At 45.6% G+C, this 25,326-nt stretch overlaps 1 protein-coding gene and 1 non-coding gene across 8 annotated transcripts in view; both read right to left on the bottom strand.

Moving 5' to 3' along the window:
* Positions 1-25,326, bottom strand: part of LOC124796088 (AF4/FMR2 family member lilli-like) — a 482,595-nt gene that overhangs the window by 29,626 nt on the left and 427,643 nt on the right. The window lies entirely within an intron of this gene.
* Trnat-ugu lies at positions 1,922-1,995 on the bottom strand. Its single transcript has one exon. It is a non-coding gene; the product is annotated as a tRNA-Thr (tRNA).

Below are 25,326 nucleotides of genomic sequence, written 5' to 3'. Positions count from 1 at the left end.
TCAACCGGCATTATTCAATCCTGGAAAAGTGATTCTGTGTGGTGCGGGTTAACGGCATCGTTTATCGTAGGGCTATGTATTTTCGAAGATATGTGTCCTGCGGGTTTCCGGACCAAAGTCATTCGGACCCTTCAGCAGCGTGGATGTGTGGGTAGGACCATTTTTATGCGGGATGGAGCTCCTCGCCATATTGCACAGCCAGTGAAGCGGCTGCCGCAGAGGAACTTCGGAAGTGCTAGGATTATCAGCCGTCATTTCCCTACAGCCTAGCCATCCAGATCACCTGAGCTCAGTCCGTGAGACTTCTGGGTAAGGGGTTGTTATGAGAAAGATATTGTGTTCAGTGCTCCAATTACGAACGTACCTGAATTGAAGGCATGCATTGCGCAACACATTCTGAACGTGACCGCTGAGACACTATTGATTTAAACTTGTGGCAGAAGGCGGACCGCATAATGATCATGTCTTGCGCCAGTCTCACGACAATTAAAACCCGATTTCATTGTTGCTTTTTATGCGGTTTTTGGCCCCAGGACAATTAAAAACCGAGTTTTCCAATCCGATGAGTACGACATTGCTCTGGTGGGTGGGCTTACCTAACTAACAGTGCCACAACTGTTGACTACCAAAGTTGTGCAGTCATGCACAGTGAACAGTACGGATGTTGTAATGTGCAACTCAAACCATAGCCGTCGTTTTGTGATTCATCTGTCATTTGTAGCCGACCCTGTTTACGCTAAGACTCTTACACTGCCAGCTATTGCTAAGAATTTCGTGAATATTTTTTTTTTGTTCCATGACGTCTCCCCCTGTGTTAATAATATGCCGTTCAAATTCGACGTGATTCTGAGCAGTTCTGAAACTGGAACTTTAATTATGGACACCTTTGCGTATGGCATGTTATAGTCAAGTTGGGAAGAAATAGCTTCTGCATCATAATAAATGTAAAATAAAGCATGGGGCTAAAGACGAAGAGATGCTGATGAAACGCATTTGGCTGTCACGAGCACAGTGCGTGAACCCTCAACTGACTACCGTACATTAATGTAAAATTGTGAACTTCACAAAATGCAGAACTGTTTTATTCTGTGTCTACAACATCAAATGCGTCACAATTGGATTCAGTCAACTCACAGAAATAGCTGGGTGCACAAATTTGTAGGGATATGAAATAGAATGATCGCATAGTTAAAACAGGTGGTTGACTTTGGTTCATGGGCAGGATACCGGGAAAATGCAATCTCCTACGTAAGAGACGCTTACAAACACTCGTGCGACCCATTCAAGAATACTGCTCAAGTGTATGGGAGCTGTAGAATGTAGGACTAACAAGGGATGTTGAACATATACAGAGAAGGGCAGCACGAAAGCCACAGATTTGTCTGAGTCGCTGGAGAGCCTCACGGAAATGTTGAAAAAGCTGAACTGGCAAACCTTTGAAGACAGACGCCAATTATCCCCGTAAAGCTTGCTTACAACGTCTCAAGAATCAATATTAAACGCAGAATCTCGAGACATTCCTCAGTCGCCCACGTATCGCTTCCGTTTGGAGCACGGAGACAAGAGTGTCTTAATTACAGCATGCATCAAGGCACTTCTGCAGACATTCCTCCGGCATTTTACACGCATTTGGTACGGGAAGAAACTCTAACATGTGGTACAGTCTCCAATGTGCCTCTGCCACGAACTTCACGGTGGTTTGCAATGTATGCAGGAGCAGACGGAGATCAGATATGATTTTCATGTTCAGACAAGCAAATAATTACAATATAAGAATATTTATGAAGACAGTAACTGTTCTCGAAAGAACAGATACCATTGATGACCGTGCAGCTTCTCTAGAATAAATGATAATTAATTGAAACCCTCAGCTGCCGACAGGTGTTGTTGATATACCTCGATGGGGACAGCTGAAAATGTGTACCCCGACCGGGACTCGAACCCGGGATCTCCTGCTTACATGGCAGACGCTCTATCCATCTGAGCCACCGAGGACAAAGATGAATAGCGCGACTGCAGTCCCGGTCGGGGCACACATTTTCAGCTGTCCCCATCGAGGTAAATCAACAACACCTGTCGGCAGCTGAGGGTTTCAATTAATTATCATTTAATATAAGAATAATTGGGAATTTCATTAAAGAGACACATCTGCACAAATTGAGCAAGTCAATAATGCCTTTGTCCGCCTGTGGCCCTTATACAAGCAGTTATTCGGCTTGACATTGATTGATAGAGTTGTTGGATGTCTTCCTGAGGGATGTCGTCGCAAATTCTGTCCAATTGGCGCGTTAGACATCAAAATCCCGAGCTGGCTAGAGGGCCCCGTCAGTAATGCTCCAAACATTCTCTATTGGGGGAGAGATCAGGCGATTTTGCTGGTCAAGGTAGAGTTTGGCAAGAAGGGAAACAAGCAGTAGAAACTCTCACCCTGTGTGTGCTGGCATTATCTTACTGAAATGTAAGTCCAGGTTGACTTATCACGGAGGGTAACAAAGCGGGTCGTAGAATATCGTCGACGTACCGCTGTGCTGGCAAGTCAGGTTGGTATCCCACCACTGACACATCTTCGTTAGTCATCGGGGCTCAGTACTCCAGTCAACGACATTCCAGCCCGAAGACGTGTCTGGACACTCCCCGAACAGCTGTGAGATACCAATACGACTGTCGCCGGCCATAAGGCCCGACAGCCAGGAGCGATATAGTCTTGAGTGAGGGTCGTTCCTTTTCATAGCAGGACCCCTTTAGTTGTCGTCCGCGGCACCCTTACAGCACAGCGGTACATCGACGATATTCTACGCCCAATTTCGTCGCCCTTGATGGCAAGCCAACCTGGGCTTACATTTCAGCAAGATAACGTCCGCCCGCGCACGGCGAGAGTTTCTACTGCTTGTCTTCGTGCTTACCAGACCCTACCTTGGCGAGTAAGACGGCCAGTCTTTCTCCAATTGAGAACATTTGCAGCATTAACTGCAGGACCCTCCAACCATCCCGAGATTTTGACGACCTAACGCCAAAACTGGACAGAATTTGACACGATGTGCCTCAGGAGGACACCCGACAACTCTGTCAATCAATGACAAACCGAATAACTGCTTGCATAAGAGGCAGAGGTGGAGCAGCGGAGCCTGCCGGTGTGGCCGTGCGGTTCTAGGCGCTTCAGTCTGCAACCGCGTGACCGCTACGGTCGCAGGTTCGAATCCTGCCTCGGACATGGATGTGTGTGACGCCCTAGTTCTAAGTTCTAGGGGACTGATGACCTCAGACGTTAAGTCCCATAGTGCTCAGAGCCATTTGAACCATTTTTTTGGACCAGCGGTTATTGACTTGCTCAATTTGTGAAGCTCTCTCTCTTGAATAAATCATTCAATTTTCCTGAAATTGCAATCATATGTTTGTCTGTACATGTACATCAGACCTCCCGGCTTACGGCCCATTCGGATAGCTATTCTGTGGAGCGTCCTATTTTTTCAAGTGTTCAAATGTGTGTGAAATCTTATGGGACTTAACTGCTAAGGTCATCAGTCCCTAAGCTTACGCACTACTTAACCTAAATTATTCTAAGGACAAACACACACACCCATGCCCGAGGCAGGACTCGAACCTCCGCCAGGACCAGCCCTAGACCGCTCGGCTAACCCAGCGCGGCATTATTTTTTCGTTAGAGATATCTGCATGGTGCGAAAAGTTGTGATAAACGGGCTGTGATGTCATGCGCATTACACTTAAAAGGAATCTGCTACATTTCGGTTACAGTATAAAACACACGAATCTAAAAATGAAAATTCAACTAAATACAGTTACGAATAACTTAAACTGGAACGATCAGAGATAATGTTGTGGGAAAAGCAAACGAAAGAATGCGATTAACTGGAGAACGTTTAGAAAATGCAGCAAGTCTGCTAAAGAGACTGCTTACACTACGCTTGTTCGCCCTCTTCTGGAATATTGCTGTGCGTTGTGGGATTCCCATCAGGTAGGTTTGGCGGAGGTTCAAAAGGCTCTGAGCACTATGGGACTTAACATCTGTGGTCATCAGTCCCCCAGAACTTAGAACTACTTAAACCTAACTAACCTAAGGACATCACACACATCCATGCCCGAGACAGGATTCGAACCTGCGACCGTAGCGGTCACGCGGTTCCAGACTGAAGCGCCTAGAACCGCACGACCACACCGGCCGGCGATTGGCGGAGGGCATCGAAAAAGTTCAAACAAGGCTCTGAGCACTTTGGGACTTAACATCTGAGGCCATCAGTCCCCTAGAACTTAGAACTACTTAAACCTAACTAACCTAAGGACATTACACACATCCATGCCCGAGACTGGATTAGAACCTGCGACCGTAGGAGCCGCGCGGTTGCGGACTGAAGCGCCTAGAACCGCTCGGCCACCGCGGCCGGCCGTCCAAACAAGAGCAGCTCCTTTTATACTATCGCGAAATACGGCAGAGAGTTCTCCGGATATGATATGCGAATTGGGGTGACAATCATTAAAATCGAAGGCATTTTTCGTTGCGCCCGGATCTTCTCATGAAATTTGAACCTCCTGCTTTTTCCTCAGAGTGTGAAAATATTTTGTTCTATGAACCCTTTGCCAGGCACTTAATTGTGAATTTCATAGTAATGATGTAAATGTAGAGTGTATATTAAAGCCCAGTCTGAACTGAAATCGGGACCGAGTAGGCTACTGTTCGGTTTTTGGGGGACTTAGATTCACGTTCAGTTTCAGAACTGTCAGGTTGGGATGGCTGAATTCTTCTTGTTTTTGGAGCGGTAAAAAAGTTTTACGGTGTCTGGTTGTTAACTCAGCGCCCAACTCTCCTCTTTTCTCGTCCGGGCTCGGAAAGAGCAATAGAGGAAGATCTCGTAGTACGGACTTTCGTGAAGGATCTTCAATGCATGGGGAAGAACTGGCAGCCAATCGAGGTCTCTAGAGGAACTAAGCGAGTTTGAGGAACTGGCGAGAGGGCGTCTGTGCGCAGGCAGCTGGCAGCGGGCGGTGCGGCGGCGCGTTGCAGTCGCGATAGCGGCGGGCGGGCGGAAACAGCTGACGGCGACAGGCGGATAGCGGCCTTGGCGCGCGGCTCGTGTTCCGAATCCAGGCTAAGCACGAGCGTCCAGCTTACGGATCGACAGCTGCCGTGCACGATCGGGTGTGGACAGACAACCTGATTAAAGAGATCCGTCAGATATCACGTTTTAGATCGCAGATCGACACCTTTTGCTGTGGGTCGGGTTCTTCATGCCTCAATAGTCGGCATATAAAACCGTAACGTAAATAAGAAACATCGGGATCTTTTGCACCTGTACTTGTACAACACAGACATACATTACTAGTCTGGCAAAGACGCAGCTGTTGCTGAAGTGTGACGGTCGGTGAGGTAACATGGCGGCGTCACGAAGTTCGTGAATTGTACTACTACGATTTTCTGAAACGAAATGACGTTGTAAACTTTACGAGGTGGTCTAAACAAGTTCTGCAGTTGAGCAGGTATATACGTACTAGTTGAGTTTAACACATACATGTATAAACGTGTTACGAGAAGTACATCATGTTAAATACACACACGTTCAAAGCAGACTGACTGTAGTTTTCGTAACACCATTCAAATGAATAAAGACACTTGTCATCAACCACAAATAGCACGTTCTACTTGTAGGAGCATTTTCACAGCGAATATACTATTCGAAGAAAAGCTGAAGTTGATCAAAACTGGTTAAAGGCACATCAATGAGCTACGTCTGTTAATACTATATTGATTAAACACCTTAAAATATACGCGAAGTATTTCAGTACTACCGGTTTTCAAATAAGACCAACTGCAATGTAAGTATTTAGGCCTACATGCAATACAAAATAAAAAACGCGTAAGATGCTTCTAGTTATGCTTGCATTGAGACATGTTTCTTTCCTTGAATCTTCCGTCTGCTGTGCGAAAAATTACAGCCCACACATGACGGGTGTATTTACCATTAACTGTAAAGGTAAAGTAGCCATATCAGTACATCCCCATTTATTGCGACTTATCGGTAAACAAATAGCTGTTTACACGTCCTTCGCGCTCGCCGCCTTATTACGATTTTAATGTCCTGGCTTCATTGATGTCAGGATACCGTATACTTTACACGGTATTGCCAGTCTAGTAATCTATGTCTGTGTTGTACAACACTGTAATGTTCAGCTTATATTCTTACAATTAACGAACAAAATAATGATTTTTAAAGAACCGCAACTATAACGATGTTTTCAACAGGCAAATATTAATAGATGCGAAGCAATTTACGTAAGAATATTACTCGAGCTACTCTGATAATGACCACAGTATTTTTAAGAGACCGAAAAGCCATCGAAACTCTTACAGAATACAAGGTGTTGCGCAATTTAAGGAAATAGTTAATTTCCAGATTTGCATATTTACAAAAAGTAATTGCCTTTTGACAGTCTATAGTTCACCAGAAAGCTGAGAAGACGTCGCATCCGCAATATACACTCCTGGAAATGGAAAAAAGAACACATTGACACCGGTGTGTCAGACCCACCATACTTGCTCCGGACACTGCGAGAGGGCTGTACAAGCAATGATCACACGCACGGCACAGCGGACACACCAGGAACCGCGGTGTTGGCCGTCGAATGGCGCTAGCTGCGCAGCATTTGTGCACCGCCGCCGTCAGTGTCAGCCAGTTTGCCGTGGCATACGGAGCTCCATCGCAGTCTTTTAACACTGGTAGCATGCCGCGACAGCGTGGACGTGAACCGTATGTGCAGTTGACGGACTTTGAGCGAGGGCGTATAGTGGGCATGCGGGAGGCCGGGTGGACGTACCACCGAATTGCTCAACACGTGGGGCGTGAGGTCTCCACAGTACATCGATGTTGTCGCCAGTGGTCGGCGGAAGGTGCACGTGCCCGTCGACCTGGGACCGGACCGCAGCGACGCACGGATGCACGCCAAGACCGTAGGATCCTACGCAGTGCCGTAGGGGACCGCACCGCCACTTCCCAGCAAATTAGGGACACTGTTGCTCCTGGGGTATCGGCGAGGACCATTCGCAACCGTCTCCATGAAGCTGGGCTACGGTCCCGCACACCGTTAGGCCGTCTTCCGCTCATGCCCCAACATCGTGCAGCCCGCCTCCAGTGGTGTCGCGACAGGCGTGAATGGAGGGACGAATGGAGACGTGTCGTCTTCAGCGATGAGAGTCGCTTCTGCCCTGGTGCCAATGATGGTCGTATGCGTGTTTGGCGCCGTGCAGGTGAGCGCCACAATCAGGACTGCATACGATCGGGGCACACAGGGCCAACACCCGGCATCATGGTGTGGGGAGCGATCTCCTACACTGGCCGTACACCACTGGTGATCGTCGAGGGGACACTGAATAGTGCACGGTACATCCAAACCGTCATCGAACCCATCGTTCTACCATTCCTAGACCGGCAAGGGAACTTGCTGTTCCAACAGGACAATGCACGTCCGCATGTATCCCGTGCCACCCAACGTGCTCTAGAAGGTGTAAGTCAACTACCCTGGCCAGCAAGATCTCCGGATCTGTCCCCCATTGAGCATGTTTGGGACTGGATGAAGCGTCGTCTCACGCGGTCTGCACGTCCAGCACGAACGCTGGTCCAACTGAGGCGCCAGGTGGAAATGGCATGGCAAGCCGTTCCACAGGACTACATCCAGCATCTCTACGATCGTCTCCATGGGAGAATAGCAGCCTGCATTGCTGCGAAAGGTGGATATACACTGTACTAGTGCCGACATTGTGCATGCTCTGTTGCCTGTGTCTATGTGCCTGTGGTTCTGTCAGTGTGATCATGTGATGTATCTGACCCCAGGAATGTGTCAATAAAGTTTCCCCTTCCTGGGACAATGAATTCACGGTGTTCTTATTTCAATTTCCAGGAGTGTATATCATACTTTGTCAGACTCGTTGTATTGGGCCATTATCGAAACATGTAATATTAAAATTGCGTCATAAATCGAAATTCTAAATTTTCACAAAAGTTGATACTAGAATTCCATTTGCATTTGTATAATATTGAAGTAATATACGAAACTGAGATAGTCACTTTCAGAGAAAAGTAAATATTAAAATGTAACTTTTTATTAAAAAGTTTCAGTACAACTACAAGGGTACATGTTCATTGTAGGTCTACCGTTAAACGAAGTAAGTGCAAATTGTATTCTTGTAATTAATTATCATTTCGTAGATTTAGCGTTATTAAATGAAAATCATCAACATCTGTTTAGGTTTCATGACAGCAATTTCTTTCGTTTATTACCTGCGTAAGGATGCTACAACATAAACAGTGTATTGATACTGGACACTAAGTCCGCCATGTTCAGCGCAGACAAGCCGGAGAGCACAATAAGTTGTTTGCACTTGCGGGAGAGCACATGTAATTTTCGTCATGCGTGTTTATGTCATTGTATAGTGTAAATAAATAGTATATGACCTTGTGTTCATGCGAACCTGCTAATTAAATACACAACACATTTCATTTAGATTTACGGCCAGCGTTTCTATTTATGACAAGACAGAGTCATCTTATTTCGAACTTGGAGCAGGAAACTACGCGATTTCAACGCCGACCAGAACATCGAGAACTAGGATAAATTACCCTGAAATTGCTTGGATTGTCTCGCAAAATATGGAATTCATTGTGCATGTCTCACGTAATCCATGACAGTACATGTTAATTCCTGTCGAGATTTCAGAGTAAAGTTTCATAGAATAAGCCAATCCCTACCGCTACATGAAGTTACTAAAAAGATTCTTTCCTTAGAAAGGCTATACACATGTGCTCTTTCGGCTCATAATGACCCGATTTATGGGCGTAATATTCTAACATTATTAAAAGTTATAATTTTAAATTTAGGTTCAATTTGCTCATCTACAGCGACATTAGTGGGAGGATTTGCACCCACTTTCCCCAAAGAATTCTTATAGGTGCTAATTTGAAATTTGCTCTTCGTATTTTTTGATCAGACTTTATCGTTAAAGCGCAACACACGTCAGATGTAACAGAATAATTTCGGCGCTGTTATAGTGCGAAAGATGGTCCTACTTGTCTATGGATCCATTGCTCTTTGTTGATTAGCAGTACGATTTATACAAATCATTCAGTAATAATAAACCAACACAGGCTTCAAGTGCAATTTGGTCTAATTTTTCCCAAGTGTCACCATTTCGACACATTTTTCATTCCCATCACAGTACTCTGAATATTATAGTGCATTAGTATTTGGAAAGATGATTTTATTTCACCACTCAGGGCCTGCAGTCAGTTTAATAAAGCTTGCTATGGATGGTCTTCCAATTTGTGGAAAATGTGCTAAGTTCCACATGATATGTTTCTCCTTTGATCGAACCACTTGTACTGCTTCCGCATTAAGGAGTGAGGTATCAATATCTGAAGAGTCTTTTGATTCAATGCAGGATGAATGCTATCGTCACTGATGTGACTTTCATCTTCAGAAATATTCTCCTCACTTATCAGATGCGTTTACTTATGCTTCCAGCTGCTCACCAGAAAGAAATCGTTTTATCATGATAACCACACAGAAATTACTGCATTAGATACATGAACCATGTCTGCAACATACAGCCGATAAAACATTACTGGGAGCGATTACGCTTTGTTAATTTGAACGTGATAAGCGACCTGTATTATTGTGTAACTTGACACATTTCATGAATAAGCAAGGAAGACCTCCCGTGCTATAAAACCTATTATGCATGTATCTCAGACATGTAGAAATAAAATTTTAATACCGACATTTGTACCTTTTGTGAATTTCAAATGCTCAGCTCCCTAATCGCAGATCCAAATGACATATATGCAAACTAATTAATCTACAACAAAGGGAAGAAAACTTTTATTTTTTTTATTTTTTTAGCTTTAGCTTTGCAGAATGTATAGAAAAAACAAAGTCACTAAATGTCGACCGTTAGCGTTTAAATGTAAAAAAAAAAACTTGTAGAAGAGCAAAGTACTTTCCGGGTCACATTGAGCCCAAGATAACAGCATGGTTACTCTTCAATTGACTGCGTTCAGGTCACGATCTTGGATGATCAGCACCGGCACGCTGAGCGGCCTGTGTTGTCCCTCTCGCTGTATATCCTCTCTGATAGTGATATTCCGAAGATGGAAGACATCATGTTGGCACGTTGTACAGACGATAAGATGTACTTCACTAGCGCCGACACCACGACGCAGATATAAACAAACTGAAAGAAACAACTCGATCGCATAGCGGAATGGTACCGTTGCAGCAAGATAGAGGCAAGCCCGTAGAATGTATGGCCACATAATTTGGTAAGAAAAATACCCGACCTACGAATAAGTCGCTGCCTACAAGACAGAGGCATCCCCTGGATACCATCGGTTAAGTACCTAAGAGCAACTCGGGACAAAGGGATGTTCCCCAACCACCACATCCAGGATCTGAGACGTAAGGCGATAAGAATGACTAAAGACCTGTTCCCCTTTGTCTTAAGCATGGAGCTCTATGTGGGCACTAAACTCAGCAACAGTTCTGGCACAACTACTCTACGGCAGCACCTTGTGGGGAATGGCGAGTGAAGCACATGTCTCAAGTGGATTTTCAGAGCCTTTACGCACACAAGGCTACTGGACTTACATCGTGAAGCCAACTCAGAGAGAACAGCAGACGTGATCAAAAACAACAATCTTTATTTAGTGAGTGGCAGCATCTAAAACTTAAAAGACGGCACGACAGAAGTCGACTGGCCACCAATATAAGGTCTCTAGGGCGCTAGTAATTGATATGGACAGGATGTAATCTAAATCGGTAGGGGTAAGCTTGAAGACCCTTAGGTCCTTATCAAGCCTCCCCAATGAGATAAAAAGTGTCCCAACCTAAAGCTCTTACGAGAATCCAAGAAGTACGGATCACCACTGGTGATGATACTTCAGCAGCACACAGACCAAAAAAAGAAAAAAAAGGAACTCCACCTTATGTAGCGCTGACTTCAGTCTCCTTACGAGAACCTGCTGTCATGAGTTTCAGAGTGGAGGTTGGTCTACAATGCAACGTAGAGGACTAGACAGAGGTATCCTGAGTGCAGTTGTGCAACGGGGAAGAGCGATCAGATGAATTGGTTGGCATTGGACAGCTAGCGGGATGGTCTGCTTCCGCCATCAATACTCCTATGAGAGCCTGTCATTGTCGGCTCCCACCGTGCTGTGAAATGTACTGTGCCTGACTTTCGAGTAAGGAACTTTTCTGAACGCGAAAATTTCGCGTATTCCAAATGGTTCAAATGGCTCTGAACACTATGGGACTTAACTGCTGTGGTCATCAATCCCCTAGAACTTAGAACTACTTAAACCTAACTAACCTAAGGACATCACACACATCCACGCCCGAGGCAGGATTCGAACCTGCGACCGTGGCGGTCGCGCGGTTCCAGACTGTAGCGCCTAGAACCGCTCGGCCACCCCGGCCGGCTCGCGTATTCCAAGAACAGACATAGCTCAGGACCTAACTAAAATTAAGAACAGTGTTAAGACGCTTAGCGACATATTAATATCTATACTGTATGTGAATGTCATGTTATTTAATTTTTTGGGGGAGGTAGAAACTTTGAATTTCAGTATTTTATGGACAAACTAGAAAAAAATAAAAAGTTTTCCGAACCTCGTAGACACTAAATGCAATACGAAACGCAACTTCGGAAAGATATGTTTCCGAGAGAGGTAATTCCTTTTCAATAGACCAATTTTTATTTAAAAACAAGGATGCTGTTTTTTTCTTTTTTTTTTTTTAAAGCCAACCTAGCTTTAAGTGTAATCGCAAAATAATATATTCATTAATGTTAAATTTAGGCCTGTGTGCCATTTAAGAACCTATAACTGGCCAGCATGTAGCCATCGACTGATGTTATAAACAGCTTTATTACTGAGCGACTAATCCGCAACCCAGTATCATTTGGAAGGTTGGTCATCTGACGGCTTCCAGGGGCGACGGAAATTTAATTTTCAATACTTCGCGTAATTATTCACGGGATTTAAAAATTTTAAATGCTGACTTAATCTATTCATTAAGAGGTGTAATATGATGTTAAAAGTTTAACATAGTAAGACAAGTATTACAGTTAGAGACTATGTGTTTGTATTGAGGCAGCGTAATTGACGGCGCGCAAACATCCGGACTATATTAATTTAGTATTTGAGAATGAGAGCTCTTGCGACTTCCAACAAACTTCATACGTAAGTTCAAGTCTTTACGAACTTATTTCTCGCTGATAATCCTCGCAAAACAGTACATCGCTTGCTACATTTTCGCTGTTCGTGCAGAAAACTTCAGCATCAAGCGTGCCGTTTTAATTTATTAGCCTACTTCTTTACAACCAGATCTAGTCGCAACAGTTTGCAGACAGTGTCCACAGCCGGCCTCGGTGGCCAAGCGGTTCTAGGCGCTTCAGTCCGGAACCGCGCGGCTGCTGCAATCGCAGGTTCGAATCCTGCCTCGGGCATGGAAGTGTGTGATGTCCTTAGGTTAGTTAGGTTTAAGTAGTTCTAAGTTCTAGGGGACTGATGACCTCAGATGTTAAGTCCCATAATGCTCAGAGCCATTTGAACCATTTTGAACAGTGTCCAGATATACCAGTGAATGTATCTGCAAAATTATATCAATGTGCGAGACTTAGTTAAGGACATATGACGTCATGAACATTTAGATGCATTGAAAACTAGTTTTTGTTGAAAATGGAGCATAAAGTTCCGAGAGTATATTAATCTAGCGTTTCGTAATGAGAGCACTTAGCAACTTCCAACAAACTTTAAGCTTAATTTTAGACTTTTCTAAACTTTTTGTCTCTTATGTGTTTAACGCCAAATATTTAACGCATTTTTCATTTGTTAAGTAATCAGCGTTTGCAGCTAGAGTATAGATCTGAGCTCGATTCTTTAAAGAACCGAGTCTTGACTGGTCTATACATATCCTGTAGCGTGACTCATTCCTGATGAGAGTACGGTGACCTTCGTCTATAGGCTCTAATACCACTGTTCCCATTCACTGATATAACTGCCGCGGCGAGGAGCTGCCGCCAAGGAATTCGGCTCCGCATTGTGCGCGAACAACGTAGCAGAAGCGCGGGCAGCAAGCCGGGATGAAAAGAAAGCCAGTGTGGGGGAGCGCGAGTGTGTGGCGCGGTGAGCAGGGCTCGCGGCGCAGGGAGTTCCCCGCACAGGACAGCAGGGCGTTTCAATGACGCAGCGCGATCCCATTGTTACGACCTGCGGCATCCCTGTTACACAAAGGCTGCGTAACTAGCTGTTCTCGATAGAAAGAAAAAGCGCAGATGTTTTGTTCACAGCTCTTTATAAGGGCGACGTTACCGAACGGTAACTGCCGTCCTAAGCTTTCTACACCTTCGTCTATACTTACAAGCCACCTTACGGTGCGTGGCGGGGAGTACTTCGTGTATTACCGTCACTTCCCTCCTTTCCTGTTGCAATCGCGAATGTTACTTGGGACGGATGATTGTTGGTCTTCTCCGTATGATCTCAGATCTCTTTGATTATATTTTCCTAGTCTTTTCGTAACATATATTATGAGTGGCAGGAGGCAATATGGTGGTTGATTCTTCTAGGAATTTCGACTGTAAACCACACCATGATGCAGAATGCCTTTTATCGTAGCGGCTGTCACCGGAGTTGGATGCACATCTCCGTGACGCTTTCGCGTTTACTAAACGAACCCATGATGAAGCGAGCAATTTTTCCGCGGGTCTTCTCTACTTTCTCTATCATTCCTGCAGGGATGGAATTCTGTACAGACGAGAAGTACTCCAGCGTCGGTCGCACTAGTGTCTCGTAATCCAGCTCCGTCATCCGTAGACTGCACTTCCTGAGGATTCTTCTACAGAATCTCACTCTGGCACCTGCGTTTCCTACTATTAGTTTTACGTGGTCGTTCCATTTTAAATCGCTCCTGATGCATAGTCCGAGACGTTTCGTGGATAAGACTGTTCCCGGTGAGTTTTCTTAAATTCTGTAACCCAAATACAACGCCTCATTCCACCTGTTAATACGCAATACGTTACATTTGCTTACATTCATCCGTCACAGGACGTGTTGTACTTACAATTTATTTTATTTTATCGGGGCTCAGTGAGCATATGACATAGCCAGCACCATATTAGTAACTCATCTGATGATCAAAACAAATTTATGTAAGTACATACGGGAAGCATTGTGTGCCTACATGACTATGAGCCTCCCGACACAATATATGGGCTATTCGGAAAGCAAGCTACGGTGGGTCGCGAAATGGAAACCACTGTGAAAATGCAATAGTTTAGCTACACTTTACACACACTTCTCTACTCCGACTTGTACATTCATAGCAGCCTTGTATCAACTTCCCAATACCCTCGTCATAGAATGCTGCCGCCTATGCTTTCCGCCAGTTCTCTACGTTCATCTACAGCTCGTTGTCTGTGGCAAAATGTTGTCTTCATAGACAGCGGTTCATGTGAGCAGAGATGAAACTCAGGACGAGCCAACTACAGACTGTGTTGTGGGTGATCAAATACTTCCCATCGAAAACTCTGCAGGAGCATTCATTGTCCCTGCAGTTATGTTATGTGGGTTGCACGGCATCAGGCGAAATCTCTCACCAGGCTCCCGTACTTGGCGGGAGACACAATTTCCTAGGCATCTTTACGTGCCTACTTTGCGCTCGGAATTGAAAAGAGCGACGTGACGCGATCGACGGCCATGCTAGCGACACTACCCGACACATCTGTGAAAAACGTCATCGGATTTTCACTTCAAGACCGGTCGGAACTTACTTTCCGAATAGCCCTCCTATGTCTTAGCACAGGTCTGAGTAGAAAGTCGTCTGGAGTATGCGAACAATTTAACCTCTGTTCTGAGTGTATTAGCAATGTAGCTGTTTGCAGATTTTAAATCTGCAACTGAGAATTGGGAAAGCACATAAGCTGAAGCACAAAGCAAAATCACTGAGAAGCCACCAGCCGACTAACTCTTTATCGCCGCTAAATGTCAGGGAAGCGCACGGTCTACTTCGTGATGTCTGTGGCTCTTGAAAACAGTTGAGGTATTAGGAAGGTGCGGAACTGCAACTCACTAAGTTGCCTTCCTAGTGTGGTATGCGTCTGCAAGTGGGCATTAGTTGTAGTCATTACATATGCCATGCATCTCTCTCGAAGGGGCAGTCTGCAGAGTAACAAAAACGTTCCTTTAGTCAGCACAATAGCTGCGACTTCCAAATACAAATTATACGAAAACTGCACACGTGTAGAAGTTTTTTTCGTGTTTCTTCTTCAAGTACCTAAAAGTAGTGTAGCACATGGGGACAGCCCATTTTTCGGGTTCAAAATCTGCTCAGTAAAGCCACACAGCACTACCATAGATTCTACAGTTCTTTGATTTGTAACTTGCTACCTGTTTGGTTCAAGGTCTGTGCCCGCAATTAAATGGCTCAGCTTCCCGCATCAGAAATATTTTGCGGAATGAAATGAAATGGTCGTATGGCTTTCATGGCCGGGAGTCCCCACGTGGGGAAGTTCGGCCGCCGAATTGCAAGTCTTTTCAGTTGATGCCACAGTGGGCGACTCGCTCGTCGGTGGTGATGAGGACAACAGAACTCCCAGTTCCCGAGCGGAGAAAATCTCCGAGCCGGCTGGAGATCGAACCTGGGCTCGCTGCATGGCAGTCAGATGCGCTGACCACTCAACTAAGGAGGCGGACCATTTTGCGCAACTGAAAAAGGAAGACATGGCCGCCGGGAAGCTGTAAAATGACTTTCCTTTGTTCAACGACTATTTTCCAAAGAGGTATCATCAACTAGTCAAACGTGATTAAATGATACTGGTTAAGTATGGCGAACTAATGTCGCCATTTGCCACGAACCATTAAACATATGCAAACGCTTGTAGTGTTTAATGATTCATGGCACATGATAACATTGGCTCTCCATATTTAGCTAGTGTGACTTAGTTACGTTCGACCAGGTAATTATAACGCCAGCGAAACTACCCGATGGACAAGTTTTCCGTCGTCCATTTTGTCTTTTTTCAAATATCTGTGCCAGCTTTCCACTGTAAAACGGTTGCATGTGACAGCTCTTGATGGAAGAATCACCACCCACATCCCTGCCCCATTAAGTTAACCGCTCGCTAAAGGCACGCCCGGGATCATCACAGTTTCTCACTGAGCATGATTACTTTGCTTTCTACAGAAGAAAGTCAGTATTTGGACGCTGACAGTCTCGTTATGTTGCTTATTATGCACTTCTACTTGCAGGATCAAAATAAGGGCACTGTTACCACCATTACTCAGATTCGACTAATTGATAGTAAACGCTAAGAGTGCAGAATATGAAACGAGTTATCAATTACATGCTTGCTGATTGTAAAGAATTGGGTATCGTGACGCGGCAGCTTTTGGAGCTATACTCGTCAAGGGACGTCCATTCACTTCCGTCGGTCGGAGCTTTCGCTGTGTATGAAGCAGCAGGTGCATAGCTAAGAACCCCATTGCTTAGGTCTACGTTTCGCCTTACTATACTCATGCTCATAAATTAAGGATATTTGCAGAATGTGGTGCAACACAACGTGGCACCACACAAAACTGCGCTAATAGCATATGCACATAGGGAACACACACGACACAAATCTGTAAGTCCACGGTATTGGTGATAAGTTGGGAAAACCGTCCCGAAACACATGTACTACAAAACGCCACTGTTCCCTGCGCATGTACCCCGATATGAATATGGGATATGATCACCATGCACACGTTCACAGGCCGCACAACGGGTTGGCATACTCTGGATCAGGTGGTCGAGCAGCTGCTGGGGTATAGCCTCTAATTCTTGCACCAGTGCCTGTCGGAGCCCCTGAAGTGGCCTAGGGATTTGAAGACGTGCAGCGATACGTCGACCGAGAGCGTCCCAGACGTGCTCGATGGGGTTTAGGTCTGGAGAACAGGCAGGCCACCCCATTCGCCTGAAATCTGTTTCAAGTTACTCCTTCACGATGGCAGCTCGGTGTGGCCGTGCGTTATCCATCAGGAGGAAGGTTGGACCCACTGCGCCCCTGAAAAGACGGACATAATAGTGCAAAATGGCGTCCCGATACACCTGACCTGTTACAGTTCCTCTGTCAAAGACATGTAGGGGTGTACGTGTACCAATCATAATCCTACCCCACAGCATCAAACACGACCTCCATACAGGTCCCTTTCAAGGATATTAAGGGGTTGGTATCTCGTTCCTGGTTCACGCCAGATGAAAACCCGGTGAGAATCACTGTTCAGACTATACCTCGACTCGTCCGTGAACATAACCTGGGACCACTGGTCCAATGACCATGTACTGTGTTCTTGACACCAGGTTTTACTGGCTCTCCTGTGAGCAGGGGTCAGTGGAATGCACCTTGCAGGTCTCCGGGAGAATAAACCATGTCTGTTCAGTCGTCTGCAAACTGTGTGTCTCGAGACAACTGTTCCAGTGGCTGCGGTAAGGTCCCGAGCAAGGCTACCTCCAGTACTGCATGGCCGTTTGCGGGCACTGATGGGGAGATATCGGACTTCTTGTGGTGTTGTATACTGCGGACGTCCCGTACTGTAGCGCCTGGACACGTTTCCTGTCTGCTGGAATCGTTGCCATAATCTTGAGATCACACTTTGTGGCACACGGAGGGCCCGTGCTACGACCTGCTGTGTTTGACCAGCCTCCAGTCGCCCTAGTATTGTACCGGTCATAACGTCATCAATATGTGTTCTTCGAGCCATTTTCAACACACGGTCACCATTAGCACGTCAGAAAACGTCTGCACACTTACTCGCTGCACCGTACTCTGATATGCACCAACACATCTCCGCGTACGTGGACTGCTGCCAGCAGCACCGTTCGACGACCGCAGGTCAATTGCACCGCATGGTCATACCCCGAGGTGATTTAAACCGCAAACCCCCCACCAGAGCGTTGTTTCACCATATCTCAGCATTATCCTTAATTTATGAGCCTGAGTGCAGAAGAAGGAAGGAAGATCGGAGTTTAACGTTTTGTGGGGAAAGAGGCCGTTGCAAACGGAGCTCAGGTGGGGAATATGTAATGGCCCCGTTACATAAGTCTTTTTATTCCACTGTTAAGTAGTATGGTACGCAGAACTTAAGCACAAAAGCAACTGTCGCATGATGTGTGCCTGCCAAGTAATATAACTCGATGAAACTTGGACCGTACATAGAAAGAACTGCTACAGTATATTACAGAAGGTAGATGAAGAAAATGCGCGTTGAGACGAACAGAAATGATAACTTTTATTCAAATAATTGCAATGAAGTCACCGCGATTCATGATGGTCTGCTGGACATTACAAAAGGCGGGATATGGTCCCTAAGAGGATGTGTGATCATCACGGACTGGCAATGCGTGCTCTGGAACGTGCTGCCAGTCTGGCCACAATTTAGTGAGGAGTTTTTGTGGTCGGCTTCCATTCCTCCACCAGAGCGCCTGACAACTGCTGGATGGTCGGTGGTGCGTGTGGATGTGTTGCAATTGTCTTCCGACGCATCCCAATCTCCTCTATTGGAGCAGACCAATCCGTTCGCGAAATATCCTCTGCTCCTCGCGTTCCAAGAGCTTCTCCCCTCCGCTGTTGGATGCGGAGTACAATTTTACAACAATGTTGACCGTACCGTGTGTAACGATTTCGAGGTCAATAACGCCCACTAACATTGTGGCTTCGCACAACATAACACATGGACCACCGAAACGATCTTATTCGAAAATGGTCCTCGATGCATTACGTGTTCCCACCTCCAGCCATAAAAGTGTACGTGATGCATCCAAGAATATTGCTGGACATGGTCTTTTTGGTGGTCGAAGTGGTCCAGATCTAGATGTGGGGAGGCGCATTGTTGCACGGCCGTAGTGAGCTCCAAATCTTTAGCCCAGTATTCTCACCGGTCAACGTTTTTGTGACACTGTACTCCGTCACCATGTGCAGCTTTTCTGGGTTGTATTCGGCCATGACTTCACTTTTCTGGATGACAATGCGCGACTGCATCGAACAGCGCAGCCGGAGGAGAGCCTATGCGGCGAATGGACTGGCCTGCCCGCTCTCTCGACTTAAATCCCATCGAGCAGATGTAGAATTCGAGACACAGACCTACTGCATCTCGTCCACAGGCACCAACGACCGTCTAGGAGTTCTGAACCGCACTGATGTAGGAATGGAACGCCTTACCACAACAACACCTTACCAACATTGCTGCCAACACGGGAGCACGTTTCAGAGCATGTAATGCTGTCCCTGGTGATCGTACACCCCATTAGGAACCGTGTTCCGCCTTTTGTAATGTGCTGGGGACCGTTATAAACAGCAAGGACTTCAGTATAATGTCTGTAAGTGTCACTTCAGTATAATGTCTTTGAATAAGTGTCATTTCTGTTCGTCTCATTGCGTATGTATTCTGTACTATACTTTAGCAATTCTTTCTATGTACCGTTCTAGTTTCATAGAGGTACATTACTTTGTAGTGAAGGATCATGCGAAAGGTACTGTCAAAAAATGGTTCAAATGGCGCTGAGCACTATGGGACTTAACATCTGAGGTCATCAGTCCCCTAGAACTTAGAACTACTTAAACCTAACTAACCTAAGGACATGACACACAGCCATGCCCGAGGCAGGATTCGAACCTGCGACCGAAGCGGTCGCGCGGTTCCAGCCTGAAGCGCCTAGAACTGCTCGGCCACACCGGCCGGCAAAGGTACGTCGTCCATAAGTTTTGGACACCAGGGTAGTTATCCACTGTGTAGGGGTCGCTTTGCCCTTCATCTGGGACTGGCAGGACTGTGCCTCTGCTGCGACAGTGTGATCTGTGCTCTCGAGAGGAACCTATAGCCTGCATGTGCATCACCGTTTACCACGTAAGTCTGACGCCGGCGGTACTGAGAGAGTGTACAACGGTACCTGAAGAAGGCGGCTGTTGGGAATATTTAAAAGACGCGGGGCCCCGGACTGAATGAGGAGAGCCACAATGTGGAGCGCCTGCGACAAAGACGGAAGCACCTGGCAGCGGCCAGCTGTCGCGCCGACCTGTTGCTGGGGTTGCAGGCGCGGCAGCTGCGCCGCTTCCGCACCAATCACGCTCACACTCCACGTGCCCTCCCTTTACTCATCTCCTCTGCTTACTCCCCATTTTGAACTTCACAGTGAGAGGTACTTCTTGACTTCTGAAAAGCATTTGACTACGCGGTCCACAGCGCTGTAGATTTCGGTGCTCAGGTAGATGCCGTGATCCTGGACTGCAGCAAGGCATTTGATACAACCCCGCACGGTCGTTTAGTGGGAAAAATTACGAGGCTACCGATGATTGGACCAAATTTGGGACTGGATACAAAACTACACTGCAGATAGAGCTCTTAACGGAGCAAACTTTGCATATGTAAAGGTAATTTCAGGAGTACTCTATGGAAGTGTGACACAACCGTTACTGTTTGTAGTGTATACACTGGTGCGACAAAAGTCACGAAAGTCATGGAATACCTCCTAATGTCGTGTTGGACCTCGTTTTGCCTGGCGTAATGCAGCAGCTCGACATGGCCTGAACTACACAAATCGTTGGAAGTCCTCTGCAGAAATATTGACCCATTTTGCCTCTATAGTCCACCAACAGCGAAATTCGGAAGTGTTTCCGTTGCAGAATTTTGTGCACGTCCTGATCTTTCGATTATGCCCCGTACATGTTCGATGGTATTCATGTCGGGCGATATGGATGACCAAATCATTATCTCGAATTGTACAGTATGTCCTTCAAACCAATCGCGAACCATTGGGGCCCGGTGACATGTTTGGGAATATGACATCCATCAATGGCTGCAACTGGTCTCCAAGTGACCGGACATAGTCATTTCCAGTCACTGATTGATTCAGTTGGGCCAGAGAATCCAATCCATTCCACGAAAACACAGCCCACACCAGTATAGAGCCTATCACCAGCTTGCATAGGCTTTGTGGGGTCTGCACCACACTCGAGACCTACAATCAGCTCTTACCAACTGAAATCGGGACTCATCTGACCAGGCCGCGGTTTTCAAGCCAGCTAGGGTCCAACTGATAGGGTCACGAGCCAGGAGAGGCGCTGCAGGCGATGTCGTGCTGTTAGCAAAGGCACTGTCGTTGGCCCTTGGCTACCCTAGCCTATTAACACCAAATTTCGCCGCATTGTCCCACAATGATTTCTGCTGTTATTTCACTAAGTAACATGTTGTTTTGTAGGGCAGGCAACCACAGCCAAACTTCGACAGCAGGCCGCGGTGGCCGTGCGGTTCTAGACGCTTCAGTCTGAAACCGCGCGACCGCTACGGTCGCAGGTTCGAATCCTGCCTCGGGCATGGATGCGTGTGACGTCATTAGGTTAGTTAGGTTTAAGTAGTTCTAAGTTCTAGGGGACTGATGACCTCAGATGTTAAGTCCCTTAGTGCTCAGAGCCATTTGAACTAAACTTCGACATTTTTCCAAAGAAAATTCCGCACTGGCTGTATCAATGATTTTTGTTAAATATGCGTCCGGTTTCGCACCACTTATCGGTGCATCCTCAGGCAATCTGTACAAAAAATAATATAATAAGAGCTGATACAAACTATTCGTTCCCCCAATTATGAGGTATAAAATGAACTTTTAAGCAACCAGTTTTTTGAATGAGACAAGAAAGTACTCACATACGCTATTCATAACATGGTAACGTTGAACATTGCCCTGTAGCCACTCCCTACCATTCACCATACAAGAGTTCTGAAGAAATCCCCTCGCTCCTCACTTAATGCCCTGACCGATCTGAGGCACAAGGGTCTTTTAGAAAATTTTGATTACTTAAACAGGTAGCCTTACCCCTATAGCTTACTTGTTACTAGGTTCCATCCTATATATTTTTATGCGTACTCCGGGCCTTACGCATTCAGAACCACCACATTTATTATTCTTATGGTTTTAACTAACTGCCATGTTTTATATTGGCCACCTAGCATTGTATTAGATTTTTTTAAAAAAAAGTAGACGTAAGGAATTGTTTATCAAATGTTCAGCACCCTCACTCTTCACTCCTTGTACACGTCATCCGGCCCCTGGCGATCCTCGCGCCACTGCGTGAGCGCTTTACGGCTTTCGGCCAGTCAGTCAGGCCGTGTCCGCTGTCGCGCGGCTCCTCTCAGCTTGCACGGTATGTTCTGATATGTTTACATGGCCCTAATTCCGCTGTTTGTTCGTGCTAATGTTCTGCTCTCCGTCGTTCGTGCTTAGGGGAGTTTTATCAACATCGTACTTCATTTTTATTTTCAAGGTCATTGCCGCTCACATCATTTAAAAAATTTTAAAAAAGATTTTTAAATTTCAGCTACGGCTTTCACGAGATGACGGTATATTGGACGTGAAAGATGGGGAGTGGCTACAGAGCAACGTTCAACGTTATTATGTTCTAAACAGCGTATGTGAGTACTTTCTTGTCTCATTCAAAAAATTGGTTGTTTAAAAGTTCATTTTATACCTCAGAATTGGGGTAACGAATAGTTTGTATGAGCTCTTATTATATTATTCTTTGTACAGATTGTCTGAGGATGCACCGATAAGTAGTGCGAAACCGGCCGCAGATTTAATAAAAATCATTGATACACCCAGTGCGGAATTTTCTTTGGAAAAAAATTTCACTAAGTGTTGCGCGTCTGTTAGCACTGACAACGCCGCTGCTCTCGATCGTTATGATGGCCGTCGGCCACTGCGTTACCCTGGTGAGAGGTAATGCCTGAAATTTGGGATTCTCGACACACTCTTAACGCTGTGGATTTCGAAATACTGAATTCACTAATGATTTCCGAAACGGGAATGTCCCACGCGTCTAGCTCCGACTACCATTCCGCATTCAAAGTCTGTTAACTCCCTTCGTGCGGTCATATCCGCCAATTCACTGCTCTTTTATACCTTGTGTGCGCGTCACTGCCACCATCTGAATTTCTGTATATTGATATCCCATGACTTTTGTCACCTCAGTGTAAATGATCTAGTCGACAACATCGGAAGCTTTGTGAGGCTGTTTCCAGATGATGCCGTTGTTTCTAAGAGGGTAACAACGTCAAAGGACTGTAGCGAACTTCAGGAAGACGCGCAGAGAATGATGAATGGTGCATGGATCGGTAGCTAATCTTCAACGTAAATAATGTATCGTATTGTGCATACATGGAAGAAGTCCACTACTGTGCAATTAAACTAGTAGTCACAAATTGCTGAAAATAGCAAGCACCGTAAAATATGTCGGAGTAACCATCCAGAGCGACAATAACTGGAATGACTATGTACAACAAACGTTAGGAAATGCTGATGCAAGACTGAGATGCATAGAAAGAATCTCAGGGAAATATAATTCATCCACGAATGAAGTGACCTACAAAACACTTGTTCGATAGATTCTTGAGTATTGTCCGTCTGTCTGGGACTCTTACTAAGCTGTTATAACATCCAACGAAGAGTGGCACGTTTCGTCACGGGATCGTTTAGTCGGCGTGAGGGCATTACGGAGATGCTCAACGGATTCTACGAGTAGTGCCAGACGCTAAAAGAGAGACGGTGTCCATCGTGAAGAGACTCCTTCTCAAAGTACAAGTCAGTATGTTTCGGGAAGAGTCGGGCAACGTGCTACTTCCATGACAAAGTGATAATGGGAGAAATAACAGCTAATACGGAGATTCGCCGACAACCATTCTTCCCAAGCGCCTTTCATGGGTGGAACAGGAAAGGGGACTGCCAAATAATAGAACCAGAAGTACCTTCCGCTACACACCATTACGTGGCTTGCGAAGTACAGATGTAGATGTAGACTCGGTGTCCTCCCTACCTTGAGTTTATAGCGAATACGAGGAAGTTGATATCAGTGAATGTGCAGGCAATGGATCAGTGTTTGAACTGTCAAACGTAAGGGACAATTCGGCCACACTCATTAACTTTATTCAGATTAATGCGGGTTACCAAAAATATTTTTCCCTAAAACATAACACAATACGTGATAAAAGAGCAGTGGATAAGAGAGTGTCAACCACAATTATGTTCCTTCTTTAAGCTATTAACAACAGAAACTGTGTATAAAAATATTGCCATGACATCAACACAAGGCAATAGGGCCTCTTTGGTTGTTGTAAATACCATCACTGCGGATCCAGATGACAGTAGCAAATAATTGGTAAACTGTGTACAATTTTACAGTAACACATTAATTTCCAGTACAAGGCAGACATGAATTTTTGAAAACACACAGTAATGTGTACCTGTATTAGCGTGTATTTCAAGCGCCTTTAATTCAAACTTTGGATCTGTATCGCACCTTCAATTTCTTTAATCCTATTGTTCGTTACTGTGATGTCATCACATTACTTTTTTTTTAAAGCAAAAGTACTGTGCAGCAGTTCACGTAATACAGCACTTCACCTAGTATTTATTTAATCACTGCACATTATAGCTTCAAATAAATATTTTAGAAAACATTTCTATAATTTGTATTGTCAGTAATTCGGACCAGGATTCACCCCAATTAACTAGCATAAGGGAGATTTCACTGTATTCGCAACTACACTGAGTGACAAAAATAGTGAAGCACCCATAAGACATAGTCGGATGTCAATATAATTTTGTACGCCTCCACAGCATCGGTGTGTGTGTGTGGTCAGAGCTGCAATTCTCTGTGGCAGGTAGAACGGCCGCCAGAATGCATTAGTATTGTCCCTATGTAGAGTTGTTACCTGGCCTGGTAGGGTATAAAAGAAGCGTGAACAGCGTGATCACAATGCGGGACATGTATATGTCGCGAACTGGTATGAGACAGCGTTATCAGCACCTCATGGTTCGAAGGGGGGCTCCATTTGGCCATTTGGTCGAATCGTACAATATCCAGGTTTGTGAAGAATTGGGGTGTGACTGGAGCGATATTGAACTGTATGGAAGATAGAGCGCAGCATACTCGTCGTCAAGATTCCGGTCGGTCACGTCTGACCACCACAAGGCAACATCGCCGTATAGTGCACCAAGCACATTGTAAGCCTTTCACATCTGCGTCTGCCATCCCAGAACAAGTAATGGGCTCCCTGCAACATTCTTATCATCCAACATCACAGCAGCAGCCGGATCAGGACTTAACCATTCCAAGTGTAAGCTGCCGCAAATATCACAGCATGCGTTTGGAGTGGTGTCATGACTGGGAAGATGGACTGCGGATGAATGGGGTCACATTGTGTTCGGCAGCAATACTCCGTATGACAATCTTCGGCGAGTACGTCA

Source organism: Schistocerca piceifrons, chromosome 1 (assembly GCF_021461385.2).
Source record: "Schistocerca piceifrons isolate TAMUIC-IGC-003096 chromosome 1, iqSchPice1.1, whole genome shotgun sequence".
Taxonomy (NCBI): Eukaryota; Metazoa; Arthropoda; class Insecta; order Orthoptera; family Acrididae; genus Schistocerca; species Schistocerca piceifrons.
Note: the sequence above shows the minus strand (reverse complement) of the source record. Positions and strands in the feature narration are given on the sequence as shown.